The following is a 15,758-nucleotide window of genomic DNA, read 5'->3' on the forward strand; positions in this document are numbered from 1 at the left end:
AATTTACTAGAAAAGGGCTTTAAAAGCTGCGGGCCGCCTTGCATACTGCAACTCACTTAGTCCCCAGATCATCCGTGCTGCTATCAAATGTAGAATATACCTGTGCAACAAAAATGCACAGAAGTGTAGTATGAGTACGTAATCAACGTGTACTCAGTGAGTATCCCGCCTAATCCCGAAGGGGTAGAGACGAGATGGTCAACCTGGACACTCACTAGCGGTCCAATAATAATATACTAAATATGTGAGGGAATCATGGATTATATATATACAGTTTTAACTCACAAAGCTGTAAAATAGGCAATACACCTTCAACAAGTAATAAGGGATTTTCAAGTTTTACTCTTCTTTATTTTATCCATTTACATCAAGCCATGAAAGGCAATATCTTCATTTAAAATTTCTCATGCATCAATATACACAAATATCATGCGCAAATCATGCCGAGGCGACGGCCCGCTCCAACAGAAAAGAAATGTGCACTTGCCGAGGGTCGACGACGCGCCTATAGATGCATCTATTAATCTGCCGAGGCGTTCGGCCCGTTCCAAAATAAACACACACAGATAGACAGTCAGTCAATAAGTCAACATGGAGCAATTATCCAAGAAAGGCCAACTCTCTTTAAATAATCTGAGGAAGCGAAGCTTAAGTCTTTTTAGAAATCCATTTATAAATTTAATGTGATTTAAGCAATTCAAACCCTCGAAGGGTTCACAATTAGTCCAAATATAACATGCTCAATCAATCAAGTAAGAACTTATCAGGGAGTGTTTATCGATATATATATCAATTCCTCTTTTAACAAAATTTTACAAGTAAGGTTAAATCTCTTTAGAAATTCATTTACAAATTCCATGTGACACAAGCAATTTGAGCTATCCAAGAATTTACAATTAATTCAAGTATTCATGCTTTTGGGTCCTAGCTACCCGGACAATAGCAAATAGTAGCTACGCACGGACTCTCGTCACCTCGTACGTGCGTAGCCCCCACAAATAGGAGCACATACCAATTTAACTCACCTATGGGGTAAATTCCCCCTCACAAGATTAGAAAGGAGACTCACCTCGCTCCGAAGATCCATAACCGGCATTCTACATTCCTCCGAAGGCTTGAACCGACGCACAACGCACCAAAACTAGCCAATTAACGACAAACTAATGAGAACATGCTCAAATACTTGCTAACAATTCAGATTATACAAATTCCCAACTTCGCTTAGCGAAATGACCAAAATGCCCTCGGGCCCACGTGCCCGGAATCCGAAATTTTTCGAAGATAAAGTTTACCCATGGCTTCACTAGCTCAAATATACAATTTACTCCTAATTCCATGCTAAAATTCGTGGCTAAATTCTAAGAATATCATTTTCTAGGTTTCCCCCAAAAACCTCCATATTTACACTAATTTTCATGCTTAAATCCATACATAATTGATGTATTTAACTCAAAAGTGATGGGGATAACTTACCTTAACATAGCAGACGAAAATCCCTCGTTGAAGCTCTCCAACAATCGCCCCAAGCCATGAAAAATGAGAGAAATGAACCAAACCACGATTTAAATCAACCTCACTGCTTCAGTCATTTTCGCACCTGCGGACCTTGGACCGCTTCTGCGGTTCCGCAGGTGCGGTCAAAAACCGCTTCTGCGATCCGCCCTGGTTGCCCCCTTTTCGCTTCTGCGATAACCACTTCCGCAGATGCGGTCCCGCTTCTGCGGAACCTTGGCCGCATCTGCGGTCCACGATCCTTCGAACAAATCCGCTTCTGCGGCGCCCTCTACCGCTTCTGCGGTCCCATTTCCGCAGAAGCGGAAACACCAGCAACCAGCAAACTCAGCCTTCCCAAAAATCCATTTTCGATCCGTTAACCACCCGGAATTCACCCGAGGCCCCCGGGACCCCAACCAATCATACCAACCAGTCCCAAAATACATTACGGACTTGCTCAAGGCCTTAAATCATAACAAACAACGCTAAAATCATGAATTACACCCCAATTCAAGCTTTATGAACTTTGAACTTTCCAACTTCTACTTCCGATGTTTAAACCTATCAAATCATGTCCGATTGACCTCAAATTTTGCACACAAGTCATATTTGACATTACACACCTACTCCAACTTCCAGAATTGGATTCCGACCCCGATATCAAAAAGTCCACTTCCGGTCAAACTTCTCAAAAACCTTCAAATTTCTATCTTTAGCCAAATGGCTCCAAAATGACCTACGGACTTCCGAATTCACTTCCGATCGCGCTCCCAACTCCAGAATCACCATACGGAGCTATACGCAGTCTCGGAATACCAAACGGACATTGATAACATTAAAATGCACTTCAAACCAAACTTATGAAATTTCTTCTAAAATGATAACTTCCACAATAGGCGCCAAAATGCTCCCGGGTTATCCAAAACCTGAACCGGGCATATGCCGAAGTCCGAAATCATCATACAAACCTGCTGGAACCTTCAGATCCTGATTCCGTGGTCGTTTACTCAAAAATCCAATCCTAGTTCACTCTGAACTTTAAGCTTCCCAAATGAGAATTCTCTTTCTAAATCAACTCTGAACTTCCCGAAACTTAATTCCGACCACGCGTACAAGTCATAATACTCGAAATGAAGTTGTTCATGGCCTCCGACTGCTGAACAGAGCGCTAGGACTCAAAATGACCGGTCGGGTCGTTACATTCTCTCCCACTTAAACAAACGTTCATCCTCGAACGTGATGAGAACTATGCTGGAGTAGTCTGAAGTCACTGGTTAACATCTCATGCACCTTCCCGTGCCATCACAACTCAGTTGAGCACATTAGCCCGATAAATTCTGAAGATATTCTCTTTTATTCAAGCAGATACGCCTTATAGCCCAATTCCAACATCCGGAATTCTATGCCCGACCTGTTTTTTAATATAAGGTCACCATTTCAACCACCACACATTGTACCCAATCATGGCTGCATAACTTTGCTGAATTCATACACTGCATCACTTTACTCACTGGACCACAATAACATTGTCCGTTCAACTTAGTTGAAATTCCACGAATCTGGTGCTCCCATTGCACCCCATAACATACACAGGTCTTACTCCAACTCTTACAACACCGTCACAACAGAAGAGATGTGAAGAAATTCATAATCATTGCCGAGTCAACCAATCATTGAGTCTATACTTCTGACAAGAAACATTACCATATTCTGAATCAAGTGGAGATCTTGCTCCTTAACATACTCTATATAGTCGGATTGCACTGATCCTGAATCCAATGGGCTCATCTCACCCAGTACGAACTGCTCAGGCAATAAGCCACCCCGGACATAATCAAAAGTCTCATGTGATACCACAATGTGCCAATAAGCTACCAATTTAAAATGCGATACAAAAAGAAAAATGAACTCTGAAAAAGAATTATCTAACTCCCGCACTAATACGGACTTTCCTTAGAAAATAGGAAACAGAACACAATATACAGGTATGGGGAACCGTACTGAACATTACACTGTTGCGGCGCGCAACCCGATCAGAACAACATAACCATGGCGGCGTGCCAACCGATCCATACGTAGAACTCACATAAGGAGATATACATCGAGCTAAATTTGCTCATTATACAACATACCGAATATCGGTCATAAGCATGCTAAGTGCATAATACCATCCCTGAGGGAACATATGGCGTCATAAGCCACAAAACTCAAACACAACTGAGGTGCGATACAAGACCTAAGTCTCAAGAGCCATCCTGCTCACATAACATCATCGCCACGCGGAACCTTAACACATAAGAATTTACCATGCCGTCTCACAACTCATACGGCGCAATACATCATTTCATGAAATATATCTGCCAATGAAATAACACTTTGACTACTCCCACATAAGGGGCGCGTTACTGAAATGAACACAACTGGCCTGACATAGGGCCCAAATTCACATTTGCACCCATCCACCGACCTCAAGTCGATCCTGAACACATCAAACTAAGCCAATAACTCTTCAAAGGCCCATACTAGTTTTCCTCTTCTCATAACACACTAGGACAACCATCGTAACCAGAGCAAACCTCCACAGTCCATAACCCAATAAACAGAGTGCCCTCCAGGCATAAATTCTCAAATTAATTATATTACCACAATCCTCATACTCGGTCTAGATCTTAAATCAGTCAAGTGACTACGCGCCACATTTTATGAAACCTTCCTGTGGGACATTCCCCCACAATCTACCATAACAATTTACTGGGTCCTACCTCCAACCCACTGACCGCACTAACGCTGAAAAGCGATCAAAAATCATTAACCATGATACAAGCCCCCTTTACTAAGCACCAATCTCAGGTGATGCTGAAGACAATGCCAACTTACCTTAAACACCGAAGCTCCCTTCCTGCTCATCCGAGCCCGAGACATCCTTACCAGCACCAAGCTGCAACCTTGATCCTCACTTCGAATTCCCATGCTACTCACTGCACCAATGTGCAACATACGATAGAACATGATTTTAACATTAACACTTTAACACTTCATCATATAAGAACCTTCTACTTAACTCACTTCTGGAGTACCATAGGAGCACACAGGCGAATTTTTCATAACCGTAGAATATGCAAATCTCTAAGTAGTGGTCTAAGCCACCATAGCCCCTTCCGGAATCTGCTTCCACACAACAAGCCATAACAATAGAAGGCTTCTGAATAACATCAATTGCGGCGGCTGACAAGCCTGATACGTACCATCACAAATCACTTACATGACTCGATCATACTGCAGAAACTGACTGCCAACACCCATATGCCAAATTCAACTGTGGCCAATCAACTACCTTCTTCCAATCTATCCTTGATTGCCTTAAAAACATTACTGATTCCTTCCAACACATAACATACTCCTTTTGCACTCACCTTGAGCGACCTCGAATCACGAGACCATGCTGTCTCAAATCCCACGAACCATTTCATATCTCTCAAATGTTACATCTCAAGTTAAAATATCATAGAACGTTTTGAGTCTCTATTCGTAAGCTGCATAGGCTTGATTCTCAACTGCACCTATAGGCTCGAAATCATTAAACATCATACTTCATCTTTTGAATTTTCACTAGGACCGCTGCCGGGAGCCACCCGCTCTGACTTGGCCCCGAATATAATCAATTCCGTAAATCTTATAACACATGAATACCCTCTCGACAAGGCACCCGGCGAAATCACTTCCTTTGAAACCTTCATTTACACAAGGCATAAACCCTGAATCCTTTCTCAGATCTGATCATGAGCCAATAAGGCCAACCATGGCACACCTTCAACAATTCCCCTGCTCAATTCATCTCTTATGTTCTTTTCCCGAAGCTGAAATAGCCCATCAACATGCTTACTTAATATCCGGAAGCCTTGCAAGTAATCAACTCTGCAACCCCATCACAAGCGGTGGGGCTCTCCCACTTAGCTTGAAGCCAAAATTTCACTAATCTGGAACTCACTCGTCCTTTTACTCCTTATTGACATAACCTTGCACAATCAACCGCCAAAATTCTTGAGATCTCTCTGCAAAACCCCCTTCTTATACTCTAAATCATCCACCACATTCGCACGATCGATCCCTTCGCTACACACCCGATAAAATTCTTCGCAGAAGCCTCGCCAACCACGCGACTGCTAATCTGCTCACTTGGCTAATCCACCTATAGAAGGCTCTCCCCGGCACCTTCCGACACTGCTGCACAGGGTACAATTACTACGATATCAATGACCCTTCCTGAGTCTGAGCTCACACTCCAGTTGCACATGTCCATTGTACCCCTTGTGGACATCATTGAAATGTGCGACAACATCCTCCCAATTCAAAGCCATGCTGCATCCTTCTTTATTTAAGGGGCTCCTTCCCGTTATAATAAACCTCCGGCCGCACAAGAACCCCCTGCTTCAAATTGAATCCGTAGACCCCAATCACCAATCACTAATGTTATCAAATCACTCCAAACTCTTCTTAAGGTGCGTGGTCCCTCCACTGCAAGCCCATATGCATCTCCGCCACTCTCCCACTTTGGCGGAACTTATCCCCTTTATTGATTACTCATCCCTTGCTTCATATACCTGGCCTTTTTTAGCCATTTAAAAACTCCGCTTGAAACTTCTCGCGTGCCCTTCTCATCTTTTGCTGCTCGGTTGTTGCCTTAATAAAATTTATCTTCATCGAACTTGAATCCTCAACTTGCTACTAACTCCAAACCTTTCCGAAGGTCATCTGTTTCGAACCGTTAACTATAGAAATACTGATTTAATCCTGAACCACCGCATCCTGCGATATCTGATAGTTGCATCTCCGATACTATTTCACAATACCTTGCCTCAAAGGCGAATTGTAGAAAATCATGACGCCGACAAACTTAATATGCCCAATTAGGACAACAGCTCCCCCAATATAGAAGAAAAATCCACCACGTTTGCAATTACCAAGTCTCATTACTTCCACCAGTCCACATCTGCCCCTCCTTAGTTCGATTGCCTTTCCCACTGCCGGGAATAACATGTTAAATCTCTTGATTATGTACTGAGTAAACCTCCCTTGAAATCATTCACTGCCCTGACACGCGGGCAACACTTTACCATCATATCACTACTACAAAATAGTCTTTCATAAGCATTGCGGCAACTTGTGCCTAGCCTCAAAGCCCTCGAAATTACCGCTACTGGGCTGAAACAACAAAATATTCCTCCATAAGGTGACGACAATAATCTGATCAACTATACCGGGAGAAACACCCCGTATCTCATCTGTAGTACCATTACGACTCTTCAATTTTTGATTTACATCAAGCGCTTCGCGTCGCATAAGATTGAGTGAAAAGAAACAAAGGCATAAGCCTCTCATGAAATCGAATCGCACGATAAGGAATAAGAAAGGGAAGTACTCCTAACAGTCCTGCAGCCTCCCGAGGATAAGTACAGACGTCTCCGTACCGATCCGCGAGACTCTACTAGACTTGCTCATGACTCGTGAGACCCTGGGAACCTAGTGCTCTGATACCATGTTGTCACGACCCAAATCCACTACGGGTCGTGATGGCGCCGGACACCAATTGATTTATTTAACTCAAAAGTGATGGGGATAACTTACCTTAACATAGCAGACGAAAATCCCTCGTTGAAGCTCTCCAACAATCGCCCCAAGCCATGAAAAATGAGAGAAATGAACCAAAACCACAATTTAAATCAACCTCACTGCTTCAGTCATTTCCGCACCTGCGGACCTTGGACTGCTTCTGCGGTTCCGCAGGTGCTGTCAAAAACCGCTTCTGCGATCCGCCCTGGTTGCCCCCTTTTCGTTTCTGCGATAACCACTCCTGCAAATGCGGTCCCGCTTCTGCGAAACCTTGGCCGCATCTGCGGTCCACGATCCTTCGAACAAATCCGCTTCTGCGGCGCCCTCTACCGCTTCTGCGGGGCCGCTTCTGCGGTCCCGTTTCCGCAGAAGCGGAAACACCAGCAACCAGCAAACTCAGCCTTCCCAAAAATCCATTTTCGATCCGTTAACCACCCGGAATTCACCCGAGGCCCCCGGGACCCCAACCAATCATACCAACCAGTCCCAAAACACATTACGGACTTGCTCGAGGCCTTAAATCATAACAAACAACGCTAAAATCATGAATTACACCCCAATTCAAGCTTTATGAACTTTGAACTTTCCAACTTCTACCTCCGATGTTTAAACCTATCGAATCATGTCCGATTGACCTCAAATTTTGCACACAAGTCATATTTGACATTGCGGACCTACTCCAACTTCCGGAATTGGATTCCGACCCCGATATCAAAAAGTCCACTTCCGGTCAAACTTCTCAAAAACCTTCAAATTTCTATCTTTAGCCAAATGGCTCCAAAATGACCTACGGACCTCCGAATTCACTTCCGATCGCGCTCCCAACTCCAGAATCACCATACGGAGCTATACGCAGTCTCGGAATACCAAACGGACATTGATAACATTAAAGTGCACTTCAAACCAAACTTATGAAATTTTTTCTAAAATGCTAACTTCCACAATAGGCGCCAAAACGCTCCCGGGTTATCCAAAACCTGAACCGGGCATATGCCCAAGTCCGAAATCATCATACGAACCTGCTGGAACCTTCAGATCCTGATTCCGAGGTCGTTTACTCAAAAATCCAATCCTAGTTCATTCTTTCAACTGTAAGCTTCCCAAATGAGAATTCTCTTTCTAAATCAACTCTGAACTTCTCGGAACTTAATTCCGACCACGCGTATAAGTCATAATACTCGAAATGAAGCTGTTCATGGCCTCCGACTGCTGAACAGAGCGCTAGGACTCAAAACGACCGGTCGGGTCGTTACATTCTCTCCCACTTAACCAAACGTTCGTCCTCGAACGTGATGAGAACTATGCCGGAGTAGTCTGAAGTCACTGGTTAACTTCTCATGCACCTTCCCGCGCCATCACAACTCAGTTGAGCACATTAGCCCAATCAATTCTGAAGATATTCTCTTTATTCAAGCAGATACGCCTTAAAGCCCAATTCCAACCTCCGGAATTCTATGCCTGACCTGTTTTTAACAAAAGGTCACCATTTCAACCACCACACATTGTACCCAATCATGGCTGCATAACTTTGCTGAATTCATACACTGCATCACTTTACTCACTGGACCACAATGACATTGTCCGTTCAACTTTAGATGAAATTCCACGAATCTGGTGCTCCCATTGCACCCCATAACATACACAGGTTTTACTCCAACTCTTACAACACCGTCACAACAGAAGAGATGTGAAGAAATTCATAATCATTGCTGAGTCAACCAATCATTGAGTCTATACTTCTGACAAGAAACATTACCATATTCTGAATCAAGTGGAGATCTTGCTCCTTAACATACTCTATATAGTCGGATTGCACTGATCCTGAATCCAATGGACTCATCTCACCCAGTACGAACTGCTCAGGCAATAAGCCACCCCGGACATAATCAAAAGTCTCATGTGATACCATAATGTGCCAATAAGCTACCAATTTAAAATGCGATACAAAAAGAAAAATGAACACTGAAAAGAATTATCTAATTCCCGCACTAATACGGACTTTCCTTGGAAAATAGGAAACAGAACACAATATACAGGTATGGGGAACCGTACTGAACTTTACGCTGTTGCGGCGCGCAACCCGATCCGAGCAACATAACCATGGCGGCGTGCCAACCGATCCATACGTAGAACTCACATAAGGAGATATACATCGAGCTAAATTTGCTCATTATACAACATACCGAACATCGGTCATAAGCACGCTAAGTGCATAATACCATCCCTGAGGGAACATATGGCGTCATAAGCCACAAAACTCAAACACAACTGAGGTGCGATACAAGACCTAAGTCTCAAGAGCCATCCTGCTCACATAACATCATCGCCACGCGGAACCTTAACACATAAGAATTTACCAAGCCGTCTCACAACTCATACGGCGCAATACATCATTTCATGAAATATATCTGCCAATGAAATAACACTTTGACTACTCCCACATAAGGGGCGCGTTACTAAAATGAATACAACTGGCCTGACATAGGGCCCAAATTCACATTTACACCCATCCACCGACCTCAAGTCGATCTGAACAATCAAACTAAGCCAATAACTCTTCAAAGGCCCATACTACTTTTCCTCTTCTCATAACACACTAGGACAACCATCATAACCAGAGCAAACCTCCACAGTCCATAACCCAATAAACAGAGTGCCCTCCAGGCATAAATTCTCAAATTAATTATATTACCACAATCCTCATACTCGGTCTAGATCTTAAATCAGTCAAGTGACTATGCGCCACATTTTATGAAACCTTCCTGTGGGACACTCCCCCATAATCTACCATAACAATTTACTGGGTCCTACCTCCAACCCACCGATCGCACTAACGCTGAAAAGCGATCAAGAATCATTGACCATGATACAAGCCCCCCTTTACTAAGCACCATTCTCAGGTGATGCTGAAGACAATGCCAACTTACCTTAAACACCGAAGCTCCCTTCCTGCTCATCCGAGCCCGAGACATCCTTACCAGCACCAAGCTGCAACCTTGATCCTCACTTCGAATTCCCATGCTACTCACTGCACCAAAGTACAACACACGATAGAACATGATTTTAGCATTAACACTTTAACACTTCATCATATAAGAACCTTCTACTTAACTCACTTCTAGAGTACCATAGGAGCACACAGGCGAATTTTTCATAACCGTAGAATATGCAAATCTCTAAGTAGTGGTCTAAGCCACCATAGCCCCTTCCGGAATCTGCTTCCACACAACAAGCCATAACAATAGAAGGCTTCTGAATAACATCAATTGCGGCGGCTGACAAGCCTGATACGTACCATCACAAATCACTTATATGACTCGATCATACTGCAGAAACTGACTGCCAACACCCATATGCCAAATTCAACTGTGGCCAATCAACTACCTTCTTCCAATCTATCCTTGATTGCCTTAAAGACATTACTGATTCCTTCCAACACATAACATACTCCTTTTGCACTCATCTTAAGCGACCTCGAATCACGAGACCATGCTGTCTCAAATCCCACGAANCTTCTTCTTCAAAACGATTGGTAAGTGATTTCTAACTGATTTTCTATACTCCTTAACATCTTTAAACATAATTTCAACTTCAAAACAAGATTTTAATGGGGAATTTGGAATTTAGGGTAGAACTAGGGTCCTAAATTGGGTTTTGTACCTCAATTGAGCCGATTCAAATAACTCACATATCTGAGTTCATGGGGGAATGGGTAATCGGATTTTGGTTCGAACCTCGGGTTTTGACCACGTGGGCCCGGGGGAATTTTGGGAATTTTTGAGTAAAACTTTGGGAAATTCATTTTCATGCATTCAAATTGATTCGATTAGCAGTTGTTGATACATTCAAGTAATTTGTGACTAGATTCGAGCGGTTTGGTGGTGAATTCGAATGGTAAAGCGATACTAGAGGCTTGAGTTGAGTTTGGAGCATTCGAGGTAAGTGTTTGATCTAACTTTAGCTTGAGGGAATAGGATTAGAGTATTATTTTCTAATTGCTAAATGTTGAGTACGGTGTATAGGCATGGTGACGCGTATCTATACACCGGTGTCTAGCCTGACCGTGGGTCTTTATTTACGCTTAATTGGGATTCTGTAGTGACTCTTCCTTGTTAATTGATGGTTTCTATATGATATGAAGAGAATGAGAAGGAAATATGATGTGTAAACTCTTTGGAGCGTTGGCTCGATTTTCGACTTGATTAAAGAGTAAGAAATGAACGTAAAAGAAAGAGATGTGATTATTCCCTTGCCGGGACGTGTAAGTTATTGTTGTTGCTCCCTTGTCGGGATTTAACTGCTTAGTCGTATTCTCCCTTGCCGGGAAACAACTTATATATATTATGAAATGGGATCGTGTGGCACGCCGACCACTTATATATTATGAAATGGGATCGTGTGGCACGCCGACCACTTATACATTATGAAATGGGATCGTGTGGCACGTCGACCACTTATATTTGTTAAAATGGGACCGTGTGACACGGCGACCACCTATATACTATGAAATGGGATCGTGTGGCACGCCGACCACTTATATAGATTATGAGATCTGATGTAGTTTCACGTTTACTTCTGATAAGTTGCTTTCATCTGTATTTCCCCTAAGCATGTCCCCTCCCCGCCTTAATTGGTATTTTCTGCTGTTATTTCGTTGCACTTGTATATATATATATATATACACAGGTTGTTTTTGGTAGGTCCTGTCTAGCCTTGTCACTACTTCGCCGGGGTTAGGCCAGGCACTTACCAGCACATGGGGTCGGTTGTGCTGATGCTACACTCTATGCATCTTTTTGCACAGATCCAGGAGCAGCTTTTGGGCCTCAGCAGTAGGATTTGATCGGGAGCTGACTTCAGTCCAGGGACTTTCGAGGTAGCCTAGCTGACGTCCGCAGGCCGGAGTCCCTTCTATGTTATTAGTTTGTTTTCCTTGTACCGAGACAAACATTGATGTACTTCTATTCGGACTTGTTTTTAGCACTCTTTAGTAGTTCGTGAGCTAGTGACACCGGATCTGGGTAAAGTTGTATTTAAACTTCCGCATTTGGTTTTTAGTTATCTATGTTTTTAAGACTTCCGCTTTTATTTAAATGTCTCATTTTTTTTTATATCGTTGTGATGTTATCAGAAAATGTTTTAATACTTGGCTTGCCTAGCTCCGACAGTAGGCGCCATCACGACTCCCGATGGTGGGAAATCCGGGTCGTGACAAGTTGGTATCAGAGCACTAGGTTAAATAGGTCTCGCTACTCACAGACAAACTTAGTAGAGTCTGAGGGATCGATACGGAGACGTCTGTATTTATCCCCAGAGGCTACAGAGTTAGGAAAACTTCACTCTTGTTCTTTCTTGTCGTGCGATTCTGTTTCCCAAATACTGATTGTCTTTCCACTCTGTTCTTTCGAGATGACGAGAACACGTGCTTCTTTTTCTACCGCGCAGCAGCCCGAGCCCCCAGCAGCAGTTCCTACAAGGGGCAGAGGGCGAGGCCGAGGCCGTGCCAGAGGCCGAGGCAGGGGCAGAGCTCAGCCCCGAGCGGCAGTCCCAGAGGTGGAGCCTCATGTTGATTATGATGAGGGGGTTCCAGCCCCAGCAGCTCCGGTGGGCCCAGCTCAGGTCCCAGAGGGGTTTATAGCCACCCCAGTTCTTCAGGACGCTTTGGTAAGGTTAGTAGGCTTTATGGAGAGCGTCTCTCGAGCGGGTTTGCTTTCAGTAGCACCAGCCACTTCTCAGGCTGGAGGAGGGGTTCAGACTCCTGCTACACGTACTCCGGAGCAGGTAGCTCCCTAGACTCAGGTTCCAGTGGCTCAGCCAGCTGTGGCAGTTCAACCGGGTATTGTGACTCAGACCGGCGATGGGGCGGCTATGTCCGCAGATGCTTTGTGGAGACTGGATAGGTTCACCAAGCTCTTCACCACCACATTCAGCGGTGCTTCTTCAGAGGACCCCCAGGATTTCTTATATAGCTGCCATGAGGTTCTTCGGACTATGGGTATTGTGGAGACCAATGGGGTCGACTTCGCCACTTTTCGACTAGCAGGATCCGTCAAGACTTGGTGGAGGGACTATTGTTTATCCAGACCAGCAGGGTCGCCATCATTGACTTGGGACCAGTTTGCAGAGTTGTTTTTGGAGAAGTTTCTCCCAGTTACTCAGTGAGAGGCTCTTCGTAGGCAGTTTGAGCGCCTCCAGCAGGGCTCTATGATAGTCACGCAGTATGAGACTCGGTTCATTGATCTAGCATGCCATGCTATTGTCATACTCCCCACCGAGAGAGAGAGAAGGTGCGGAGGTTTATTGATGGGTTGATTCAGCCGATCCGTCTCCAGATGGCTATGGGAGCCGGGAGTGAGATTTCTTTTCAGGAGGCGGCCAATGCGGCCCGTAGAGTTGAGATGGCCCTTGCACGGGAAGGTGGTCATGGGTCAGATAAGAGGCCCCGTTATGCACGTAGATTCAGTGGTACCTCGTCTGGAGGTGGAGATTCTTATGGTAGAGGCCATCCTCCGAGGCCCTTTCAGTCAGCCCTACAGGTCTCACATGGTACTTCAGGTGGTCATGGCTCTCAGCCGCAGTCTTCTGATCAGGAGCTTTTCAGTTTGCCATCAGCACCCATCAACGCACCACCACTCCACTATTCTCAACAGCCGAGGGCTTGTTACACGTGTGGTGACACGAGGCACATTGCTAGGTTTTGCCCTCGAGCTTCGGACAGCTCTCAGCAGCAGGGTCCTCGCCCTATGATTCAAGCATCAGGTGATTCACAGGCCGCCCAGCAAGCTAGAGGCGGGGGTAGAGGCCATAGAGGTGGAGGTAGGGACCATAAAGGTGGAGCTCGGACCGCCAGAGGTAGAGGCCAGCCAGCAGCCGATCGTCCCAGAGATATGGTTTAGGGAGGTGTGGCCCAGCCCCGGTGTTATGCTCTTCCAGCCAGGCAGAGGCTGAGTCTTCATATGCAGTCATTACAGGTACTATTTTGGTCTGTGATAGGGATGCTTCAGTGCTATTTGACCCTGGGTCTACGTATTCATATGTGTCGTCCTATTTTGCACCCTACTTGGTTATGCCTAGTGATGCCTTGGGGTGCGCCGGAGTTATTTGTGAAGAAAAAAAGATGGTTCGATGAGAATGTGCATTGATTACCGGCAATTGAACAAAGTGACGATAAAGAACAAGTATCCACTACCGAGGATTGATGATTTGTTCGACCAGCTTCAGGGTGCAAAGGTGTTTTCAAAGATAGACTTGAGATCTGGCTACCACCAGGTGAGGATTAGGGTGTCTGATGTCCCTAAGACAGTATTCCGCACTTGGTAAGGGCATTATGAGTTCCTGGTCATGTCGTTTGGGTTGACCAATGCCCCAGCAGCATTTATGGAGTTGATGAACCGAGTGTTCAGGCCTTACTTGGACTTGTTCGTGATAATCTTTATTGATGATATTTTGGTATACTCCCGCAGCCAGGAGGAGCACGAGCAGCACCTCAGAGTGGTTCTTCAGACTCTGAAGGATAGTCAGTTATATGCTAAGTTCTCGAAGTGCGAGTTCTGGTTGAGTTCGGTTGCATTTCTGGGTCACGTTGTATCGGCAGAAGGTATTCAGGTGGACCCAAAGAAGATAGAGGCAGTCAAGAACCGGCCTCAGCCAGCATCAGCTACAGAGATTCGGAGTTTCTTGGGGTTGGCGGGCTACTACAGACGGTTCGTGGAGGGGTTTTCATCTATTGCAGCCCCGATGACCAGATTGACCCAGAAGGGTGCCCAGTTCAGATGGTCAGATGAGTGTGAGGCGAGCTTTCAGAAGCTCAAGACAGCTTTGACTTCAGCACCGATATTGGTCTCGCCCACAGGCTCAGGGCCTTATAAAGTTTATTGTAATGCTTCCCGTATTGGGCTCGGTGCAGTATTGATGCAGGATGGCAGAGTCATTGCTTATGCTTCGAGGCAGTTGAAGATCCACGAGAAGAATTATCCGGTTCATGATCTAGAGTTGGCAGCCATTGTTCATGCTTTGAAGATTTGGAGGCATTACCTATATGGTGTGACGTGTGAGGTGTACACTGATCACAAGAGTCTTCAGTACTTATTCAAGCAGAAGGAGTTGAACTTGAGGCAGAGGAGGTGGTTGGAGTTATTGAAAGATTATGATGTTACTATTTTGTATCACCCGGGGAAGGCCAATGTGGTAGCCGATGCATTGAGTAGGAAGTCCGCCAGCATGGGTAGTCTTGCTTATATTCCGGTCAGTCAGAGACCGCTTGCTTTGGATATTCAGGCCTTGGCCAATCGATTTGTGAGGTTGGATATTTCTGAGCCCAACAGAGTGTTAGCTTGCACGGTTGCTCGTTCTTCATTATTGGAGCGTATCCGTGATCGGCAGTTTGATGATCCCCATTTGTGTATCCTAAGAGACACGATGCAGCGTGGAGGTGCCACGAAGGTGACCTTAGATGATGATGGTGTTTTGAGATTGCAGGGGCGAGTTTGTGTGCCCAATGTCGATGGGATTCGAGAGTTGATCTTAGCGGAGGCCCATAGTTCTCGGTATTCTATTCACCCGGGCGCCGCGAAGATGTATCGGGATCTGAGGCAGCATTATTTGTGGCGTAGGATGAAGAAGGATATTGTTGCATATGTGGCTCTATGTTTGAA

Source organism: Nicotiana attenuata, unplaced genomic scaffold (genome assembly GCF_001879085.1).
Source record: "Nicotiana attenuata strain UT unplaced genomic scaffold, NIATTr2, whole genome shotgun sequence".
In the NCBI taxonomy this organism is placed as follows: domain Eukaryota; kingdom Viridiplantae; phylum Streptophyta; class Magnoliopsida; order Solanales; family Solanaceae; genus Nicotiana; species Nicotiana attenuata.